General features: G+C 44.4%; 1 protein-coding gene across 2 annotated transcripts in view; it reads right to left on the bottom strand.

The window, feature by feature from the left end:
* The window catches only part of COL5A1 (collagen type V alpha 1 chain), a 319,312-nt gene that overhangs the window by 202,646 nt on the left and 94,530 nt on the right, over window positions 1-22,136 (bottom strand). The gene's annotated exons all lie outside the window — the stretch shown is intronic.

Genomic DNA, 22,136 nt, shown 5'->3' with positions numbered 1-22,136 from the left:
AGACTCACTAAATCGAACTCCGGAAGATCGATCACAGCAGTGGCGATCTTCTGTGTAGTGAAGACAAGCCCCTCGGTTTCATTCATAAATGTTGCTTTGGCAAGAGAAGAAATATCCTCCTGCATACACATGACCCACCTTTTCTATGTTAGTTATATCCCACTCTAAGAAGGTTGTCCATCTGTCTGGCCCTGCAGTGATGAGACCCATTCATGTATCTAAAGAGAGGGAGTGAGAAAACTGGAATTCCTGGTCCAAAACTCCTTGCACATTCCAAAGATCCAGATCCACATCTGAATGTTGAGTCAGAGCCCCGTCCAAAGTGGGGAAGTTTGGCCCTCTCTCAGGAACTGAACTGGGTATCTTTTACTTTTGCCAGTTAGTTACAGCTGAACTTCTACAAATTTGCAACTTGGATTCAAACTTTATTCAAGTTCGAGCATTCAAAAGCCCGATTTCATATTATCTGTAGTACGGTAGCACCTCAGAGGCCTAGATGTGAAGCAGCACTCCATTGGTACGCCATGCTGTACAGACACAGCACACAGAGATGGTCCCAGACCCAAAGAGATTCAGGCTATCAGAATGCTTGCATCTGAAAGACTCGGCTGAGCTTTCCCAGGAGAACAAACTCTCCAACTCGTATGTAGCTCCTGCCTCTGTCTGGACTGGAAAGATTGTATGAGTGGTCTCTCTCTCAAGGCTCTCTGGCCTGAACAGAGCTAGCAAACCCTGAGGAATGTCATCATAAGAACATAACATAAGACCATAAGAATGGCCGTACTGGGTCAGACCATACGTCCATCTAGCCCAGTATCCTGTCTGCCGACAGTGGCCAGCACCAGCTGCCCCAGAGAGGGTGGACCGAAGACAATGACCAAGCAATTTGTCTCCTGCCATCCCTCTCCAGCCTCTGACAAACAGAGGCCAAGGACACCATTTTATCCCCTGGCTAACAGCCTTTTATGGACCTAACCTCCATGAAATTATCTAGCTTCTCTTTAAACTCTATTATAGTCCTAGCCTTCACAGCCTCCTCTGGCAAGGAGTTCCACAGGTTGACTACACGTTGTGGGTGTGTCTAGACTCCATGCCTCCGTCGACGGAGGCATGTAGATTAGCCAGATCGGAAGAGGGAAATGAAGCCGCGATTAAAATAATCGCGGCTTCATTTAAATTTAAATGGCTGCCCCGATCTGCCGATCAGCTGTTTGTCGGCAGATCGGGAGAGTCTGGACGCGATGCCCCGACAAAGAAGCCTTTCTTCATCGACACAGGTAAGCCTCGTGAAACCAGGTTTACCTGTGTCGATGAAGAAAGGCTTCTTTGTCGGGGCATCGCGTCCAGACTCTCCCGATCTGCCGACAAACAGCTGATCGGCAGATCGGGGCAGCCATTTAAATTTAAATGAAGCCGCGATTATTTTAATCGCGGCTTCATTTCCCTCTTCCGATCTGGCTAATCTACATGCCTCCGTCGAAGGAGGCATGTAGTCTAGACACACCCTGTGTGAAGAAGAACTTTCTTTTATTAGTTTTAAACCTGCTACCCATTAAAGTAATGAAGATAAATTGTCCAAAACATTTTCCAACCTCCAAAAATAGTTTTGTTTGAACGTAGGGGTTGCCTGAGGCTCAGGAGACCAAGCTCTTCCTGTAGCTCTTCCTGAGGTAATTCCACAAAAGTTTTACCTCAGGGATGGAGCACCCCGGGCTTGCCTGGATCTGGCCCCTGAGGCTCAGGGCTCCCCCCAACACTGGGGAGCCCACACTGGTGAGGGGTGGGGGTTTTTTTTGTTTGTTTCTCACTTGTGTGCAGCCCCGACTGAATTTTCTGTGGGTCAAAAAAGGTTACCCACCCCCGCTTTACCTGGTGCTCCCTGTAAGACATTTGACCCCATCATCTTTGGGGGCCCCCATGCATACTGCCTCCCTTTCCATTGGTCGAACTCGTGGGAGCAGGGAGCATCTCGCTCTGACTCCACCGGCTGGATGTTGTAGTTGGCACCCTGCCCTCTGGGGTGTTTTGCTGAGGGAATCAGTTCAGTCTTTCTGGATAATGAGAATTTTGCCAGGCTACAATTCCATTAGGAACTGAGGAAATTGCAAAGTTTTCATTGGCGCGGCGACACAACCTTGAGGGAGCAGGCAGCCTCCGAAAACTCCAGACGAGCCCAAGTTACAGAGACCACCGCTGCCACAGGCTGTCCAGCCTTGAATTGCTTCTTGTGGTTCTGCAGTGCCTGACCACATACTCAGGTTTTGTATTTTCTTTGCCATCCCATTAATCACTTCACGTCACCGGGCTACAGCGAGTTTGGGGCTGAACGCGGATTATTCAATATCCAAATCAAATAAGCTGCTTGTGCCCCAACCGACGGCTGCCTCGTTCCTATAGACTTTATTTTCCAGTTATGGTGTGAACATGATGCACATGTAAATGACAAGGGAAGGACAATTTGGGAAGCAAAATCTCTCTTGTTGCAAGCCACCACGCACGTTGTCAAAGACAATACAATCAATAACATCTATCCTCTAGCTCCATTCTGGCTGCTTGAATTTTCTACCTTCAGGTTTATACTGATTCATTTCCCTGTTGTCCCTGGAAATGAGGGAGAAGATCAGATTCTCCTAGAAACACATCTACACAAAGCTGAGCATGAGAGCTCACCGTGGGCGCGTCTACACAGCAGGGCTTAACTCAAAATAAACTACACAAATTGAGCTGTGTCAATTGCATAGCTTATCTCGAAATTGGGAGCATTTTCACTGCACTTATTTTGAAATAGAGCATTCTTCCTCTGACTTCCCTTAATCCTCATACAATGAGGCTTACAGGAGTCGGAGTAAGAAGTCCTCCAGCTTGACAGTATTTTGACATTGTTATGAAAAAACTGCCTGCTGGGTAGATGCGGACTAAGTTAATTCAAAATAACGCTAGTTATTTCGAAATGATGTTGCTGTGTAGATGTACCCCGTGAGACTCTTACACAGCAGCCAGTATGTAAAAAAAAGAAAGCGTTGGAATAAGTTACAGGCTTGAAGATTTGTTGATGCTTTACAGGGTCCAAAACAGAGATCATAGCTGTTTTCACTCAGACCTAGGGAAAGGTAACAGGGTAGCAGTGTTTCCCGGAAGCAACCTGTGAGGAGGTGTTGACCGGCTAGGAAAGGATTGAAAGGATTCACTCACAGAAGCTGGCTATAAAAGACTGTGGCAAGGTCTACACTGCAAAGAAAAGTCGGAAAAAGATACTGCAATTTGTATATCTTTTCCCGCTTTTTTTCTGAAAGAGGCTTTTTCCGAAATTTGACCCGTCTACACAGGGCCACATTTTGGAAAATTCTCCTCTTTTGGCACATCCCTTATTCTCCCTACAATGAGGAATACAGAGATGGCGAAAGAACACATCTGCTTTTTTGGAAATGGTTTCAAAAAAGCAGACGCATTCCTTGTATCCCGGAAAAGCTCTGAAGTGTAGACAAAGCCATTGGAAGTAACTAAGAAGGAGAGAGGATCTAGGGTGGGGGCTGAATACTCTTGAGAGAGGAACCAAAAAGAAGTCAATCCTGGATAGAAGATTAATATATACTTTCTCTTATTGTTTTCTTGGTGCACAAAGACCAGCCCCAGGAAAAGGAGGGATACGTTGACTTTTTACTGTGTGTGGTATCAGTGAAACAGGTAAAAGCCACTCATCGTCGTTGCGTAAGGGCTGAGAAAAGACCTCAAAATTTGGCCCGATGCTAGCTAACATATTTGTAGGTGTGGTACGCTTCATTGTGCACACGTGACATCTCAGGGTGAAAGACTAATGAAAGGGCGAGGGAGAGGAAAGAATGAAGAAAAGCAAGGATGTTTGGAGGGGGAAACAACTCCAACTATCATTGCCATAATTAGTGGAAAGGTGTAATATCCCAGTCACCTAAAAAGCAAATTCAAGAGAGGCCAGTGAAGGACCAGAGAAAACTTGAGAGAAATTGTTCACCACCACCAACATAGACCTCAACAATGTTGCATAATTCAGTGCTGCATGACTTCAGTTTCACACAGGAATTACTCCCTAGTTACTCCACTCCTTATACCAATGCGTGCAGTGTGCTCTGGAAGAATGAGCACGACTCTGGGAGCAAGAAATTCCTGAGTTCTAATTTGGGTTCTGCAACAACGTCCATGAGTAGCATCTGATCCATGCTAAATACTGTTTGAATGACAGGGCCTGATCTGATTGGACCGGTGTAAATCTGGAATAATTCCACGGAAGCCTGTAGAAAAAGTCAGCTGTAAAACCAGTGTGAGATCAGAATTAGGCTTAGCTCTCTCCCTCCGCCTCACATCATGCTCCTTCCTTACCTGTTACTTAATCCAGAATCTACACCTCTACATTCATGTCCATACAGGGCACGAGAAAAATAGCAGGGACACTGACTGTTTGGGATGGGTGTCTGTCTCACTTTTTCCAGCAGTCAAGTATCAGAGGGGTAGCCGTGTTAGTCTGAATCTGCAAAAGCGACGAGGAGTCCTGTGGCACCTTATAGACTAACTGAAGTGTAGGAGCATAAGCTTTCGTGGGCAAAGACCCACTTCGTCAGATGCATGTAGTGGAAATTTCCAGAGGCAGGAATCTCCTGCCTCTGGAAATTTCCACTACATGCATCTGACGAAGTGGGTCTTTGCCCACGAAAGCTTATGCTCCTACACTTCAGTTAGTCTATAAGGTGCCACAGGACTCCTCGTCATTTTTTCCAGCAGTGTTTCCATGAATGATCACTGCAACCCACATTGTTTTTCACAGAACCATTTCAGTGCATTTACATGACCTGTCCCTATACCTCAGTATTGGGGGATTCCTGGAGCTGTCCCACAAGGTCTAGTACCATAACTGAAGCCAAAGACAAGGTCCAACAATGTGGTATGAAGACAGGAGGACCAGCAACACAGAAGCAGATGTCCATGTGAGGGAACAATCATCCCCGGACACAGCTCCCATGATTGTTCAGCTGGACCTGAGCTAAAATCCTCATCTCAGGTGTTGCAAACCACCATCCCCAACCAATGCTTGCCTAATGTCTGGGATGAATGTTGTGACAATAGATAGTTGCACAATGATTTCCAACAGAGGAGACAGCATCTGTCACGGTTTGAAAAAATGCATTTCACCTCGTAGGTTCTCATCAGTAGAGCCCTGCGCAGGTACAAAATTTGTATCCACATCTGTAGCCACAAAAATGAACCACAGATATTTGCACTGACATCCGCAGATGCGGATACCCACCGAGATAAAGCGGATATCCACAGATCAAAATCTGTATCTGAATCCATATCTACAAAAATGAGCCGCCGATAGCCACATCCACACATCTGCAGATATGGAATTAATATCAAATTAGTTTAGCCACCAGACATCAAACACTGCTCAATACAAGTCCCCAAGTCCCTGTCCTCCATTTACCACAAAACCCAACATACCAGGCAGTGGGAGAATTTCTCTCTCTAGTACAGCAGGTTGTTTCAGCCCTGAGTTTCAATACAAATGTGACTGCTCCATGACATCTGATTCCCAGTTTCCCATGTTCCCATTAGTCAAAACAAATCAAATTAAAACCCCCATACTTGCTTTGACGTTTTTCTACCATGAGTCACACAAGAGCTGCATTGGGTTGTGTTTGAAAAAATAACCATCCAAGACTGCCAGAAAACCCCTTTGAGAAAACTTCCTGATAGGTTTCCATGGTACTTGGACAGCACTTCTTGTGTGATAGAGAATTCTTCACTGCTAGTGTGTCAGTAGCGCCCATGCTATAAGCTACGGAAGAATGGCTAGATGGAGCCTAATGGTTTGGTTTTCTTCCAAGGATCTAATATTACCACACGGTAATATTAAAACCCAGCCGAGTCCTCAGACAGGTCTGAAGCCAGTGGTTGCTTTTGGAAAGCCTCAAACTCCTCAAATGGTGGATCTGCAATGCTGACATCATGCTAGACCTTGCTCACATATTCCTTCCCCTCACCCCTAAAATCTCTGGAGTTTTTTTGAGGAGGGGTATATTAAAGCTTTGGGTTGTACACGTGTTTATGTGGTGCACAGCTGGAGAGTAAAAAGGTTTTACAACACTCCTCCATAAGCATCAGCAAAGCTTTGTGTTGATGCGTGTGAAGTTAAGGACTAGAGCACTGGTCCTTCAACTCCTTGCATAGCACATGGAGAGAACACAGTCGTAGAACATAGAATCATAGAACACTAGACTTGAAGGGACCTTGAGAGGTCATCTAGTCCAATTGCCTGCCTTCACGGCAGGACCAAGCACCATCTAGACCATCCCTGATAGATGTCTATCCAACCGGCTCTTAAATATCTCCAGAGATGGAAATTCTAGAAACTCCCTAGGCAACTCATTCCATTGTTTAACCACCCTTCCAGTTAAGAAGTTTTTTCTAATGGCCAATCTCAGCCTCCCTTGTGACAATTTAAACCCATTGCTTCTTGTCCTATCATCAGAGGTCAAGGAGAAAAATTTCTCTCCCTCCTCCTTGTAACATCCTTTTAGGTACTTGAAAGCTGCTCTCATGTCCCCTCTCAGTCTTCTCTTTTCCAAGATAAACAACCCCAGTTCTTTCAGTCTTCCCTCATAGTTCATGCTCTCTAGACTTTTAATAATTCTTGTTGCTTTTCTCTGGACCTTCTCCAATTTCTCCACAACTTTCTTGAATTGTGGTGCCCAGACCTAGACACAATACTCCAATTGAGGCCTAATCAGCGCAGAGTAGAGCAGAACTACTTCTCGTGTCTTGCTCACAACAGTCCTGTTAATGCCTCCCAGAATCATGTTTGCTTTTTTTTGCAACGGCATCATTGCGTCCCAAGAGCAAGTGTGAGCACCAGGTGCAATGGCCTTTGTGAGCCCATAGCCTGCCCCCTTGCATTCATGAAGGCCAGGTTATTAAGGGGTGCGGAATGGGCCTGTCACAGGAGATGTGGGCTTGAATCATAGAACACTAGAACTGGAAGGGACCATGAGAGGTCATCAAGTCCCATCCCCTGACCTCACGGCAGGACTAAACATCATCTAAATCATCCCTGAATGAAGTCATCATCATGCTAATGAGGCAGTTAGCTACTGGTCCCCCTCTCAGGCCTGAATTTTGCCATTACTGGGGTAATTCGGAAGCTATACAGAAACATTCTCCCTGCAGCATGGGTTTCCATCTGAGCTTCCTGGCTTGATCATCACTTCTTACTCCAAGTTTATGCACGTACTAGATCAAGCGCTTAATCTACTCAAGGCTTTTAATCAGCTCTCTGAATTTTCTGCCCCAGGAGAGAAGGACAGAATCTAATTTCACAGATTAAAGGAGGGAGAGGGGAAAGTTGGCTCCCAAAGTTATCTCAGGATATAAAGGGGATTAGAAGCTTAGCCATGGGGATCTCTCTCTCTCCACATGGTCAGAGTTGAATTTATTTTAAAAGTTCTGGTCGGGAAGGAATTTTCTTCTGGAGCACATTGGCAGGGAACCTAAGGGTTGAATCACCTCACTACAGAGTGCTCAGCACAAATCATTTTTCTGTGGCCATCAATAAAGGAGATGCAACTATGATTTCAACCATTTGTGCAAGTTTGGCCAATGCTTTCCAGCAAACAGAGATATGAATGTATAATTACAGCTGCGTTAACACAGGCCTAGGGAGGGGGACATTCCAGGAATAGTCAATGGAATTTTTCAAATAGATTTCCCTTTGGGAGGTTCTCAAATATTCATTCTGTCAAGTTTCAGTAGCATTCGTGTCCACTGAGGGAGAAACTCACCCCTGTGCAGTGGACTAGCATCAAGCGCCCAACTTCCTTTAAGCCCCATTTATATTTGGCAGGTTCAGCCATGCACATATCAACAGAAATCCTGGTTCAACATCAAATCCTGTTTAGAGCCGGAAATATCAGTGAGAACAGGGCTGAAGCGGTGCACACATGTTTCCACTGACGGCGAATCTCATCCCAACAGAGCAGTTGGGAGACTCAAGAAAAGCACTTTTGTCCATTTAAATCAGAAATCTGGTGATGAATGACACCCAACAAGGTAACAGAAATATTGCCACGTGTCTTATTATAGCTAAGTAACACAGCTCAATAGACAGCAGAGTGAGGGATAACAAGTCAACATTTGCAGACAAAAATTGCTCAAAGAATGCATAAATGGAAGGGAAAATATTGCTGTGCTTGCAGGCATTCCCAGGGGAGAAAAAGGCAAAATTCAGCAACTATATTATTCACTCCCAGTTATTCTCGCATCTCTATATATGTTTCACTGCAGCAGTTATGTACCTCCTCCTCTGAGACCAGTATGTGGTTAGGCTTTGAAAACAACAAGGCCAGCTAGAGCATTTTTTCCATGTTCTCGGAGGCGGCTGATTCAGAAAGAAACATGCACATAACAAAACCCCGAATGAGCTCCTTCCAATATTCTGCACAACTCATTAGGAATATCCCCTTCCAGCTCCTGTCCCTGCGGTGGTGTATTTGTGGCCAACACAGACGTTCGATTCTGACTGTCTCCATAGGAGTTAAGTAGTCCACCTGCACGCTAGGGACGTCTGGAGTGGTCGATGATTTTCCTTCGTATTTTGGCAAGGAGCCCAGACAGCTTAAAAAAAAAAGCTCACCATGTGGAATGAACATGTGTTTTGTCTGTTCATACCAAAATGAATGTGAAGTGGGCAGAACGCTGTCAACCAGCAGAGGCTCTTACAAAGCACAGTTTATGTATGCTGGGTCAAATCTTCATGTCTGGACTTGTTTCTGTGGGAGGTGATTTGCATAAGGAGCTAGCAAAAAAGGGGACAGAGCCTCAGAATTTCACCCCATGTGGATTGTTACAATCAAACGTCTCCTGCATTGGAAATGACTGGCTAACTCACTGTGTGCTTCCTTCCCCATCACAAACACGGAATGCTGTTACAAGGGAATTAATACGGGTTGAATCTCTCTAGTCTGGCACTCTCTGGCCCAGCAACATCTGTGGTCCAGCATGATTTTAGTTAGCCAGATGTCCACTTATTGTGAGTATGGCCAAGTTTCCCACCGCCCCATAAAGGTTGTTTACAGCCACCAGGCCTGGCTCTCAGTGTTCTGTGCTGTTATTTAGTTCTATTTGGCCCCTCAGGCTACATCTGCACTGCCGAGTTTTTGCACAAAAATGGCCGTTTTTGTGCAAAAACTCGTGGAGCATCCACACTACAAGGGCATTTTGGCACAACAAAAAGTACAGTAGATTGTCAGAAGACAGGGATTTTTGCCCAAGAGTTATTCCTCTTTCTACGAGGAATAAGCCTTTTTGCGCAAGAGCTGTTGCACAAAAAGTCATGTGTGGATGGACAACAGGGGTTTCTTGTGCAAGAAACCCTTATCGGAAAAAGCAAAGGTGCTCTGATGGCCATTCTGTGAATGGCCATCAGAGCTTTAGTGTGCAAGAGCATCCATGGTAGTGTGGATGCTCTCTTGCACAAAAGCACATCTCTTGTGCAAAAGCACATGGCAGTGAGGACACGCTCTTGTGCAAGAACTTTTTGCGAAAGATCTCTTCCACAAAAAGGTCTTGCGCAAGAAGCCTGCAGTGTAGACGTAGCCCAAATGTCCTCTAAGAGCCCAGTAAGCAGTGGAAGTGTTGGTAATGCTGCTAGACAATATTGACCTCCCTTAGTTCAGCAAATTCTCTGGTTTGATACCGGTCAGGTCTTGAAGGTGCCAGACTACAGAGGTTCAACCTGTACCTTCAAGAAACCTTATCTTGGAACAATCCAATAGAGTTTAGTGTAGGATTTAAGCCAAGAGCAGTCTAATTTTTGAGGTATTGATCCAAGACCTGATTCCCCCCAATGATGTCCCTTGGGAATTCATTTACAGCTGTGCAACACTGGCCATTCAGAACGGGAGCGTCTTCTACCCACTTTCACTGGTATAAATAGATCCAGTGACGGGGCAAGGCAGGAAAGAATCAAGCCCTCAGTCATTACTCAGTCTTTATACAGACAAACTTCTTTTACAGTCAGTGGGAGTTTTTCCACAGACAAGTATGGCCTGAGGCCATCGGGGATATGTAGAAGACACCCCAGCCCCACATGCATGAGGAAGAGGACTGTTGGCCCCTTACTAAAGCTCAGTAGGAGTTTTTGGTTGGTTAGCTCCCAGTATCAAACGGAAAGGGGATGGTCTTTGAGAAAGATGGATCCTGAGACTGACAGGCGCCAGGAACAATAGGAAGAGGCCAGTGTTCCAGGTCAGCCTGACTGACAGGATGGGCAGGCCAATGAGGGAGTGAGGAGTCTGGGGCCAGTCCCATTGTCTTCCATGTCAGCACAATTTCCTGTCTCAGATGCAGTGGAGACCAAAAAAAAAAAAAAAATCCCTCAGTGCTTCTTCTCTATTACCACCTCTCATCACCACCACCTTAGCCCTGAGGGACCATATCAGGGCTTGGCCCAACAATGATAAGTTATCAAGCTTTACTATTTGGGTGTCACAATCATGTTCAATGGCACAGCTAATGTTCCATCTGCCAGTGCCTGACATGGGGAGAACCCCAAGGGCTTATTCTGGGAGGTTTCTCTTGAATTCAGCAAGGGTTTTGCCTGCCCAGCTACTGCAGAACCAAGCCCTGAGCAGGACACTGCAAAATCGGAGCTCTGGACTAAAACACAATGCTTAAAAGTCCCAGAGAAATGTCCGCCTAAGCACTGCAGCATAGCTGGACTATAGATCTTCCTTCATTTTCCAGCTCTCTGTTTATTCTATTTCCCCCTCTCTTGCCCCGTGATTAGCTCATGGGAGTTTGCAGCAGATGATTAGAGCAGGCGTAGTAAGGTTAGCACACTAACGGGGTCCATCCACTTCTTCATATGTAAGGAAAAAGGGGGCCTATTTCCAGCGAATGTGCTTATGCTTCAGAAAGCCTAATAAAAAAAGTAATATATGCAAGACCCGCTGCAGAGAGTGGGGAAACGCACACCGACCTTAAGGCTAAAGCAATGTTCTCTCTGTTGTTACTCTCAATAATAGCTTTTCAGTATCACGTTGTGATGTTGTCAATAAGTTTCAGCTGGAAACCGCATTCCAACACCAAGAGCTTTGGGCTTTGACCTCTTGTTAAAAGCTACCTCTCCAAAAACCCAAACGCACTCTAATTGCTCTCTTCTTCAATGTTCGTTTAATACATCAGATCCCTCTGCAGTACCTCTCCCAGAGCCCTCTTTGCCTTCTCCTCCTCGGAGACATACATATCAGAAACTCCACTGTAAATCTTGGCATGATGTCACTACAGGGACAGGTTTCCAACATTACATCACCCCATCTGGGCTGAAGATCAGAATCCTGCATCTCATAATTTCCATGGAACAAACTAAACCCTCTCTCTTGCTCTCATTATTAACAGGACAAAGTGAATTAAAATTGAAACCATAAACTGAAAGAATAATGATTCTACATCTAATGTTATCCATCAAATATAATGAGCCTGCATATGTTATCTTTTGCCAACAGCCAGTGTTCAAATGCAGAACTCTGCCAGGCAAATGTCAGGAGTAAACATACAGAATTTTGCTGCCCAATTCCTTTGGTGGTCAGAAATAGTCTTGAAGGACGAAGTTTACTGTAATGAAACCACTAAACTTACCGCTTTAGAAAGCTTCGGCTGGTGGGTTTTTCTGTGAGGCCTACTCGGTAGGAGGCATTCTTAACCTCAAGAAATTCTGGACAATGGCCAGCCCAAGCGTGGGCCACCAGGGACGGTTAACCTATGCTGGATCACATTATCCAGAGACGGAGAAGATGGAGCATAAGAACCTTCACTGTAAGGATGGAACTACAGTTTTCCTCATGCTTTCTCCCTGTGGGCAGGCCTCAGCCATTCCAAACTAGATGGAGCTCTTCAGTGCTTCTCAGAGGCTATGCAAACAGGCGGTTAGTGAAGCAAAAATGAGGCTCAAATTTCCTGCTGCACTGGGGGCATGTCTACACTACGGAGAAGACAGACCCTCTGGAGGTTGATCTTCTCGCGTTCAAGTTAGCAGGATTAGTGTAGACCGCCCAAATTGAATGCGGAGGGCAGCCCCCACTGGCATCCTATACTCCTCATTCTGTGAGGTATAATGGAAGCATGTGCTTCCATTGGCCTCCTGCAGTGTAGATGCTGCGGCAGCTCAGTTTAAGGTAAGCTGGATCCCGTTATGCATTTTGCGTAGCTTGGTGGTGTACCTTAAGCTGACCTGCCTGGTCTAGTGTAGACTTAAGCCAAGTGTGGTGTTCTTCCACGGAAACCCACTAGCACTGGTCTGACATTTTAGAACGTTCAAATTGTGACCAAAAAGTCAATTTTCTCCTGGTTTTTCGGTGAATGCGGCACCCTGATTTTCAACCAGTTCTAATATCCTCCCTACTAGCTTTGCACTTTAGATGTTTGACAAACTTCCCTTCCCTTTCTAAGCATTGTCATGGTTACGAAGAAGAACAATCTGAACTGAGGAAGCACACCGAGGCCCTAATAACATTTGAAGCCTGACAGGTCCAGGAGCTGCCCGGACACATATTAAAACATTCCCTGCCCTGAAGAGCCTGACCAACCAAGGCACTGAAATGGAAATGAGATCCATGCCAGCCAGCCAACCATTGCCCCCATGCGGATTATACTGCAGAATCAGGGCTTAGTTTAAGATAAAATGCAGCAAATGAAGTTAACAAACAATAAAAGAGAAGACAGAGGGATGGAAATAACCGTAAGATCCCTCATTTTGCTCGGCTAGGCACACAACTTAGCCATATTAAAAGGTAAACTATCTACAACCTAAATGTTAAACCTTAATAAGAGTGTTTTTATGATCTGCTTGAACAATAAGGCATGTCTCAGCTAGCACTATAAGCAAAGGCCAAGAGAAATTGTACCTCAGAGAACTGCAGTTATCCACATAGGCACAACATGGTTTTATACCAATTATTAATGGAATTTATAACTAAAAATCAGGAAGTACAATGGAAAAAACCCTGTATCCTCGCGTTCTTTAACCATTACTGGCGTGCGTATGCCACCACAGTCTGCCTCCGCCAATCTTAAAACTTCAGTTAAGCCCAGAGTTCAAAACCATTAATCCCCCAATAAATCTAAGTGAAATGGAGAATTTGAGCAAGCCCGTATATAGTAACAGAGAATTCATTTACTGTTTCCATCCAAATCTTAAGACTCTCTCCTGAGCAAGTGCCTCGCCTCTAAAGGGTCATGCAAGTCATATGAAGTGGTGTCCCTTTTGGAATTCAAAACACAATTAATCTGAATCCCAGATTACCAGAAAATGATTTGCAAAAGTCTTAATTCTTCTTTAGCATTACATACAGCTCTCTTGCTACGAGATAGATATTCCCTGACAAAACAAGACATTGCCCCTCTCTCAAGCCATCCTGTATGTAAAACCTTGCAAACTGCAGCAAAATATTATATTTTGGTTTTAATCGAATTGACAACATTGCTCGGGTTGTGGCACAGAAACCTCATAGTTAATCGTGAGCCTTTCCAGTGACAGAATCTTAAGACATTTTTTATAGCGTTACAACTATGGAAGAGTCTAACCTGGTGATTTAATCCATATGCTGCAAGCACATGGTTGCACCCGAAAGGCCCCCTTGAAATAACAATAGCAGATCAAGTGAAGAGAAACCCAGCTATTAAAATTATGAATTACTAGGAGATTGGGGAGAGTTATAGACATCTTTCATAAAAAAGCCCCCAAAGAGGCGAGCTCAGAATGTTTTATTTTCCATCGTTTCATGCCATGTTATATACTTGTGGCGTAAAACGTTGACTTGCCTCGCATTCCGTTAAAGGCTTTGCAGCAGAAGTGAAATAAGAGTTGGCAGGCCCAATAAAGCCAGTAGCCAGAGCTGTTAATTAACTTCTTGCAGCTGTCTACTGAAGTCGTGAAAAACACACTGGAACATGTCTCTGTGGTTCGTCTTAACAGAGAAATTTAGGTCAGTAAATTTTGATTTAAAAAATAAAGCCTTTCTATGGAGACTCACAAAAAGTTAATAAGCAAGAGTTCAGCCAAGTTATGCCCCGCCCCCTCTGAATTAGGCCCCAAATCTGCAAACAGGCATCCATGTGCTCAACATTATGCTTGGGATTGGTCTCTTTGAGTCGGTCTAGATGTCAGTCTCTGGGTGTAAATTTTCACCGGAAAAGACATATCCACTCTAGCTCCAACAGAGCTAATGCACTAAAAATAGAAAAGTTGTAGTGGGAGGAGCTATCCTCCCGAATGCATCCCTAGCATCTTGGATAGGATTGGACTTAGGGAAGCTAGTCCTTCCCGATGCCCATGCTGTTGCGGTTACACCGTTAATTTTTACCATGCCGGAATTTACACTTCCAGCTCAAGTGCAGACAGGAGTGGGACCACTCAGATGTGTAAGTATCAGAAGAGTTTACAATTCCTATTTCCCCTTTGTAACCTAAGAACCTCTGGATACTTTACAAATAATTAACGATCTAACCTTCCCAACAGTGCTGTGGGCATAGCAGTCAGATCCTTTTCCATTTGGGAAAACAGAGGTGCAGGAAAGTTTTTTGGATTTTTTTTGAAAAAACGCTGTTTCGAAAAAAAGCGGCAGCCGTGTTTATGCTAATGAACTGTGGGATATTTAAATCCCTGCTTCATTAGCAATTTCGATATGCCTAATCTACATCTCTCTATCGACAGAGAGGTGTAATCTAGACACACCCTGAATTATCTCATCGCATAGCAGGGGAAACAAAACCATACCATTATTTTAGTAGCCAAGGCAGGTGGGAATGCAAAAATAATCCAAGTAAACATCTTCAAATATGACACACTTCTAAAGCTGGAAATGCTAAAAACTCAGCATGAATGAAGGGACTCTCGGGGAGCATGAATACAATGAGATGGAATCAGGGATATTCAACTTCAACAGTAATTTTTTAAGCATAAACAAAGCCCAGGATTAAAGGTAAACTGGCATTTCAATGAGATGGCAGCACAGCACCTGAAAAGCACCGAGGTTTCAGTGAAGAACACGGACATTTCTATTTTGTTTTGTCTTGCAACTCCTTGAAACATTCAACAGCTTGAAAGCACATCTGGCATCTTGCCCAGATTTTTTAACTTAACCCAATGCTTAAGGCCCTCCCATTATTTCTGATGTCTTGATTGCGCTGGTGCTCTTAGAAAAAAGTAAAATCGTGAAAAGGAATAAAAAGCACCCAAAAAACAGCAGCACAACACCTCTTGTCTCAGGACAAAGATGTGGTTTTAGCTAATGACCGACCTTTCTGCTAGTCACTACACATCAATCAGCCAGTCACAATTTCCTTGCCTACAAATTCTATGACTTGTTTTGAAGAGTTTGGCAGACTGAGAAGGGAACAATCAGTGTTTCAAAACCGACTAGACCAATGTGATACAGTTAAATTATTCAGCTGGCCAGAATCAGCTTATTCTGTTTCTGGAGAAGCCAACTGTAAAAGAGATTAAGCTTAACACCAACATATACAGATGCAGGGCTTTTTGTGTATTCATTTTACCCAGTAACTTCATTTAGCACTGAAGTCTTGAGAACCAACATTATGATCTATTCTCGCAAGATAATGACAAAAAATATAACAACACCCCATATTCTTTGTGGAAAAGTAGTACAAAATGTAGTAGGTATCAACACTGTACGATCCTATGCAACAGATCTTCTTTAACATGGTTTTACAGAAATTGTTCTACCAAGCTAGATTTTGCCATTCATACTCACTTAAAAAGTGGCAAGAGGGAGAGGAGGAGGGTGGGGGCTTCTCTAGCCTGGCCAGGCCATTGGTTAAGCAGTAACCATTACCAGGTGAAGCTTACTGGTTAACCAGTTAACCATTGACATCACTAGTACTCACTAGAAATTGCTCCTTGAGTCGTCACGTTGCTCAGTGTCGCTGCATTACTAATCCTGCATTGTGGTTAGAATTTAGCCCAGCAAACTGAATCGCAAATGATATACTTAGAATCCTAGGGTTGGAAGGTCATCAATTCCAACCCCCTGCCCAAAGCAGGACCAACCCCATCTAACTTATCCTAGCCAGGGCTTTGTCAAGCCAGGACTTAACAACCTCTAGGGATGGAGATTCCACCACTATCCTAGGGAACCCATCCCAGTGCTTCACCACCTTCCTAGGGAAATAGTTTTTCCTAATATCCAACCTAGACCTCCCCCACTGCCACTTCCTATAGCAGTTTTCTTAACAGCACACTATTGCAGGGTTACAATTCTCTCAAATTCTAAAGACTGGTTCAAAAGAACCTTTGCAAAGGTGATAATTTTCTTTTACATTTTGTAGGACTCGTTAATGAGGCACCACATACTCATTCTGTCTAACCTGAGGCACTCCACTGATGACCATGGGACTTAGGTTCCAAAGCCACCCAGTGGCACATTTCAAGATCCTGAAATAGATGGGCTTGGATCACTTCATCCACTTCCGTCCAACAGCCACCTCTGGGAAAGAAGCCTAGTGCCAGAAACCTTATCGAACAACGGGGGAAATCTTTGTTTTATGTCTAGGGTTTCTTGTCCTTCAAAACTAGAATGACATGGTCACTCTGATTTTCTAAAAGGCCATGATCACTGGCAAGTTGAACAAAGAATCCCTCTGAGTAAAGCCATCAGAGTGATCCTGGAGCACACAACTCACCAGTCAACTGGCTCGGGTCACAGTCTTGCCATTCCTTGGTCAAGAGTGACAACATTCCAGCCAAATCTCTGCTTTCTGATGGGAAAAGAAGAGCCTAGGAAAGGAACTTCCCCTTCAGTGAACCCATCAATGGTTGCTGCAGAAGGTGAAAATTCGTTGGCGACAGCATACACTTCTGGGCTACACAAGCGATGGCACTGAGGACTCTGTTGCCAAAAATTCCATAAAGTACAATGACACAAAGTCAAGCTTTACGGGCAAAACTCACATTGAAATCCATGGAGGACTTCCATGTGTAAAAAAAACAAACAAACATGAATCGGGTTTTCTAGCATTGGCCCTGTGGGCATGCAGAGATCCGCAATACATGCACAAAGGCAGGTTTTGAGAAAACAGCAGAAGCACCAAACTTGGAAAATTTGTCCAAACCCGAGTCCTTGAACATCAGGATTTCTCATTTCCCCCACATCCCGTACACCTCAAAAACAAAGACCAGAGCTGACAAGATTCACAGAGGCCAGAGGACTCTCCTCATGCATGGGAGATCAGGGTGCACCACCCTAGAAGATGTGGCCAGAAAGCCCAGGGCTAGAAACATGGGGCATCTGAACTACAACCACTGTGAGGAAGTGTAACCCACACACCTAGGCTGTGTCTACACTGGGCCACTTATTCCGGAAAATCAGCCACTTTTCCGGAATAAGCTGCGAGCTGTCTACACTGGCCCTTGAATTTCCAGAAAAGCAACAATGCTCTACTGTACAAAATCAGCCGCTATTCCGGAAAAACTATTCTGATCCCGCTCGGGCATAAGTCCTTATTCCGGAACACTGTTCCGGAAAAGGGCCAGTGTAGACAGCCCAGTAGTCTTTTCCGGAAAAAAGCCCCGATCGCGAAAATGGCGATCGGGGCTCTTTTCCGGAAAAGCGCATCTACATTGGCCACAGACGCTTTTCCGGAAAAAGGGCTTTTCCGGAAAAGCAGCCTGCCAATGTAGACGCTCCTTTTCCGGAAAAACTGAAAACGGAATACTATTCCGTTTTAAGCATTTCTGGAAATTCATGCCAGTGTAGACACGGCCCTAGTGTGGTTCACTGTCCCATGCAGTGGCACCTAGACCACATCAACAGCTAAGATTAAGAGACCACTACAGCATGAGTTAAAAGTAGACTGGCTTTTAGCTCAGAGAGCAGAGGCTCCTCTACTAAGCTCCAGTGATCCTAGGTTCACATCCGCCTGGTGGTGGTTGCAGAACTACAGCAGCATTTTGAATAAAAATGTTTGGTTTTCTACCCCCAAAATATGATTTTTCACAAAAATGTCAGGGTGAATTCCAATAAGCTCTGCTCTTAACCTGTGGCTCACAGAGGGATTTGCAGCTAATAAAAAAGGAGCATTACATTTCTAATATATGTAAAATTATTCTTCTTAGCAAACAAGGGACCAGGTGAGGTAGAGGCAAGATGATTTCTATCTTTTAGCATAACTGAAGCCATAGGAACATTGGTTAGCATAGCCCAGGAGGAAAAACAGAAGTGTTAATTTTTCTGGGTAGGGTATTTCTTTTTTCTCTCTCTCAGATGGACGGTTTGTTTGCTGTCCCACCTCATCCTCTCATTCGCAGCCTGAGCCCAGCCGCCCTTCTCCAATCCCAACGTGACAGCCTGTCCTGACATTTCTTAGCATTTGTAAACTTCTGTTTTGAACAACATCGCAGCACAAAACTTAACTTGTGTAACCTGGCTGTGGGCTTGGCCCCTTGTCAAGCCTACCCGGCACTCTGAGGGCTTGACAGAGACATCCACACAGCCTCGGAACGAACTGAATTTTAATGAGAGGAAGTCATTTTCCCACTGGAAGAATGCTGCGCAAGGGAAACTTTCGAACCTCCCCGCACCAATTCCTGTGGCACATTATGGGATGGGGAGCCAGCCTCTTCATAAGTGCGGCTCGTCCTCCACTTTGCTTGTGACTCCTGCCAGCCTCTCAGTTCAGCCATTTCAGCTTCCAAAACAAAAATCTATTCAAGTTGGTTTTGTCCTGATGATGATTCAGACAAGCATGATATGACCTCCCTTCACTTGCAGCTCCCACTGAACCATGTTGAAACAAAGACAGCCTAGGCCCTACACCCTCCAGACACTACCACTCCCGGTTAACTGGGTCATCCCACGTTCCCAGCACAAACGACAAACTTTTAACAGCCAAAAAACTCCACAGCTGGGGGGAACAGCCCCAATTAGTTGCAAAATTGTCCCTTACAGGAGTGACAGGAGCTTTGGTCTCATTGTAACTGGGTTCAGGGTCCCGAAATAAAAAATGTTCTAAAAATAGGTGCTTTTGAATGATTCACATCCCATTCCCATTGCTCCAAACCAAGATTCTCTTCATACATATTTTCTGCTTACAGCTGCAGATTGCAAGGGGGGAAGACTGAATAAAATTAGGTTACTGAGAAATGAAGGAAATTAAATTACAGTCTGCTGCCTTCATGAAACCTTTTAATGACGTCGAATTTATAGCTACTGGCATCTTGATATTTCTGAGTGTGCTTGTTACAGTATCTTCCTTGCTATGCAGAGAAGGCAAAAAGGAGAAAGACACTAAAAACATATATTGACGGAGGCGGCTTTTGTGGTCTGATAAATTATCCTCGTCAGCTATAATAATTGTTCCCAGCTTCTCTATAGCTGCAATCATCTACCATGTGTGCATTGCAACCAGTGTTGGCAGCATGGAAACAGCCTCCTTTGCTGATGGCCAAGAGCAGAGCTGGGTCCGTTTGTCCCATGAATCTGCTCTAATCAAGGCCACTTCATTACCAGCGAGGGCACTACTGTCCGACAGCCTGTAAAAGGATGCTAGCGGAATTAACAAAGCTTCGCCAGCTGCAAAAATATACTCTCTCGTCATTTCGTAGGGTGGCCATGGAGTCTCATTTCCAGCCTGTTTGGAGATAGATCAAGCTTTCGGGGGCTGTAGAGAAAACCTCATAACTTCAGTCCTGTTCATCTCCTGGAGTGCACAGTTTCATATCACCACCAGACAGCGCAAACGGACTATCATGGAGGATCCTGTTCTTGTATCATGAAAAATGGAACCGATCATTCTTGCTTGTTTGTCTGATGTTGTTTGGTTTGGTTTTTAACGATGGAGGATCTGCCATTTCCAACGGCTGAAAAAGACCCAATAAAAATGCAAGCTTCTCACCCAGGTTGGATGAGACTGATTTTTTAAGAGCCTCATGAGGTAGCCATGTTAGTCTGTAACTTTAAAAAAAAAACCTTAAAAAACAGAGTGGTCCTGAGGCATCGAAGGGTGTGTCTAGACTACAGGGTATTTTTAGAAAAAAGTGGCCTTTTTTCAAAAAAACTTCCCCTGAGCCTAGACGGCTGCCGCGTTCTTTCGAAAGTAAATTGAAAGAATGGGGCAGTTTTTTCGACCGCGGAAAACCTCGTTTTACGAGGAATAATGCCTTTTCTCGAAAGTGCTCTTTTGAAAAAAGGCGCTATGTAATGCAAACTGTGCTTTTTCGAAAGTGAGCATCCAGACTGCCTGGATGCTTTCTTTCGAAAAAGCGGCTTGCTTTTTCGAAAGTACTGGTTGTAGTCTAGATGCTCTTTTTCGAAAGAGGCTTGCAGTCTAGACGTAGCCTTAGAGACCAACAAATTATATATATATATATATATATATATATATATATATATATATATATATTATCATGAGCTTTCCATGGGCACAACCCACTTCAGCAGATAAATGGAGCAAAACGTCAACTAGGTGCAGAGGGCCATGTCTCCCGTCAAAAATTATCTGCTTTACGTAACAACTCTGCTGAAATGCAGAATTCAGCCTGGTTGCTGACTATTTTTGGAAGCACACCCAACACATGTGAAAGACATGTCAGTACCCATTAAATTCTGCTTTTACTTTCCTCTTTAATTGTTAATCTTTCCAGGAAATGCCTATTCACTTAACGCCCTTAGAGATTCAGTCCTACCCAGTGTTCTCTGTAAGCTGAGCACATGGGTGACTACCCAGTAGAGATTCAAATGCTGCCCAGCTGATTGGCAGAGCACCCACAGCTGGGTTTTCTGTTTCTACTGGAGGTGCACAACTGCACATGCATCAGTGCACAAAACAAAATTTATTCTGTACCTGGATGGAAAAAATAGAAGGAGCATTGGTTCTAACTCTCTTCTAACAGGGATCTGGCAGTGATGTGAGGTCAATACATTTTTGCTCTGTTTACAGCAGGAGATCTTCTAGGGTTGGTAACATTAAACTGCTCTAAGACTTTCTTTCAACATCACAGACAGCACAGTGTAGATTAGAGCGGACTTCACTGAACCATCATTATTCATATTGTTGCAGGAACCTTGCATGCAATGCTCAATTTGCTACATGAGATGTACTCAACTCTACCTCCAAACAAATGCAAAAAACTAACGCAGGGTGAGCTGCAAAATTTAATGGGCCTAATTCTGCACACACCTACCATAACTTTGCTCTGCTGACTTCAGCAGTAATGTTATTCAAGATTTATACATGTGTAAATGAGAAGCCAACTTTGTCGTGTCTCCAGACTAGGGTTCAATGCCATACACATTGAAGATGTAACCCCTCTTCCTAGCCAGGCTTACAGCCTTGAGAGCAGCACCGTGCTAAGCAAAGCATTGCCTTCCTCAGCCTTCGCATCCTAGCCACAGGAAATAATACAAAGTTGAGAGCAGGGACTAATGGACTGTTATAAAATCAGAGCTCTGACCCCTTCTCTACACTCTAGGACAAACTATGCCCTGAAATTGCACAAACAGTCTCCTTGTTTGTATTCTTGACCAGAATCAAAGCAAGGGAAGGCCAGCCTGATTTAAACAACACCGACACGCAAGGGGAAAGGTTCCTGGGAACCCATTTCAAATGGCTAACACGGGACTCTATCCAGTTTCAGATTCTGATTTTAAGACAGGCCACTAGACCAATTGGCCCAACATTTCCGTTATAGGCTTCGCATTACGGAACGCTGCTTGAATGTTGGATTCAGCCTCGTCACTGACTTTCAAATGCACGGAGTGCTTGAGAGAGGCCCTGCGGTGCCAGGTAAATCCTGATTTTCCCTTCCGCCGGATCATATAAATGTGAAAGCCAGATTCAGAGGCAGCTTAATTTTTAAAACAACTGCTCTAAAGACTACAGTTATCAGGGTATCATTGGAATCCACTATCCAGCTGAGGATTCCACCCACAATTCTGATCACTATTAAAATAAGCATTAACATCCAAAAATCCAGGGTGGGATATTTTTTAACACCAATGCTTCCACACAAACCCACATGATGAGTCCCAGCAATGAGCTTTATAAACCATTCATCAGCTCCAAGGCTTTGTACAGCATTTCCCTCCGACGCCTCACCC

The sequence above is a fragment of the Pelodiscus sinensis genome, chromosome 22 (genome assembly GCF_049634645.1).
Source record: "Pelodiscus sinensis isolate JC-2024 chromosome 22, ASM4963464v1, whole genome shotgun sequence".
Taxonomy (NCBI): Eukaryota; Metazoa; Chordata; order Testudines; family Trionychidae; genus Pelodiscus; species Pelodiscus sinensis.
Note: the sequence above shows the minus strand (reverse complement) of the source record. Positions and strands in the feature narration are given on the sequence as shown.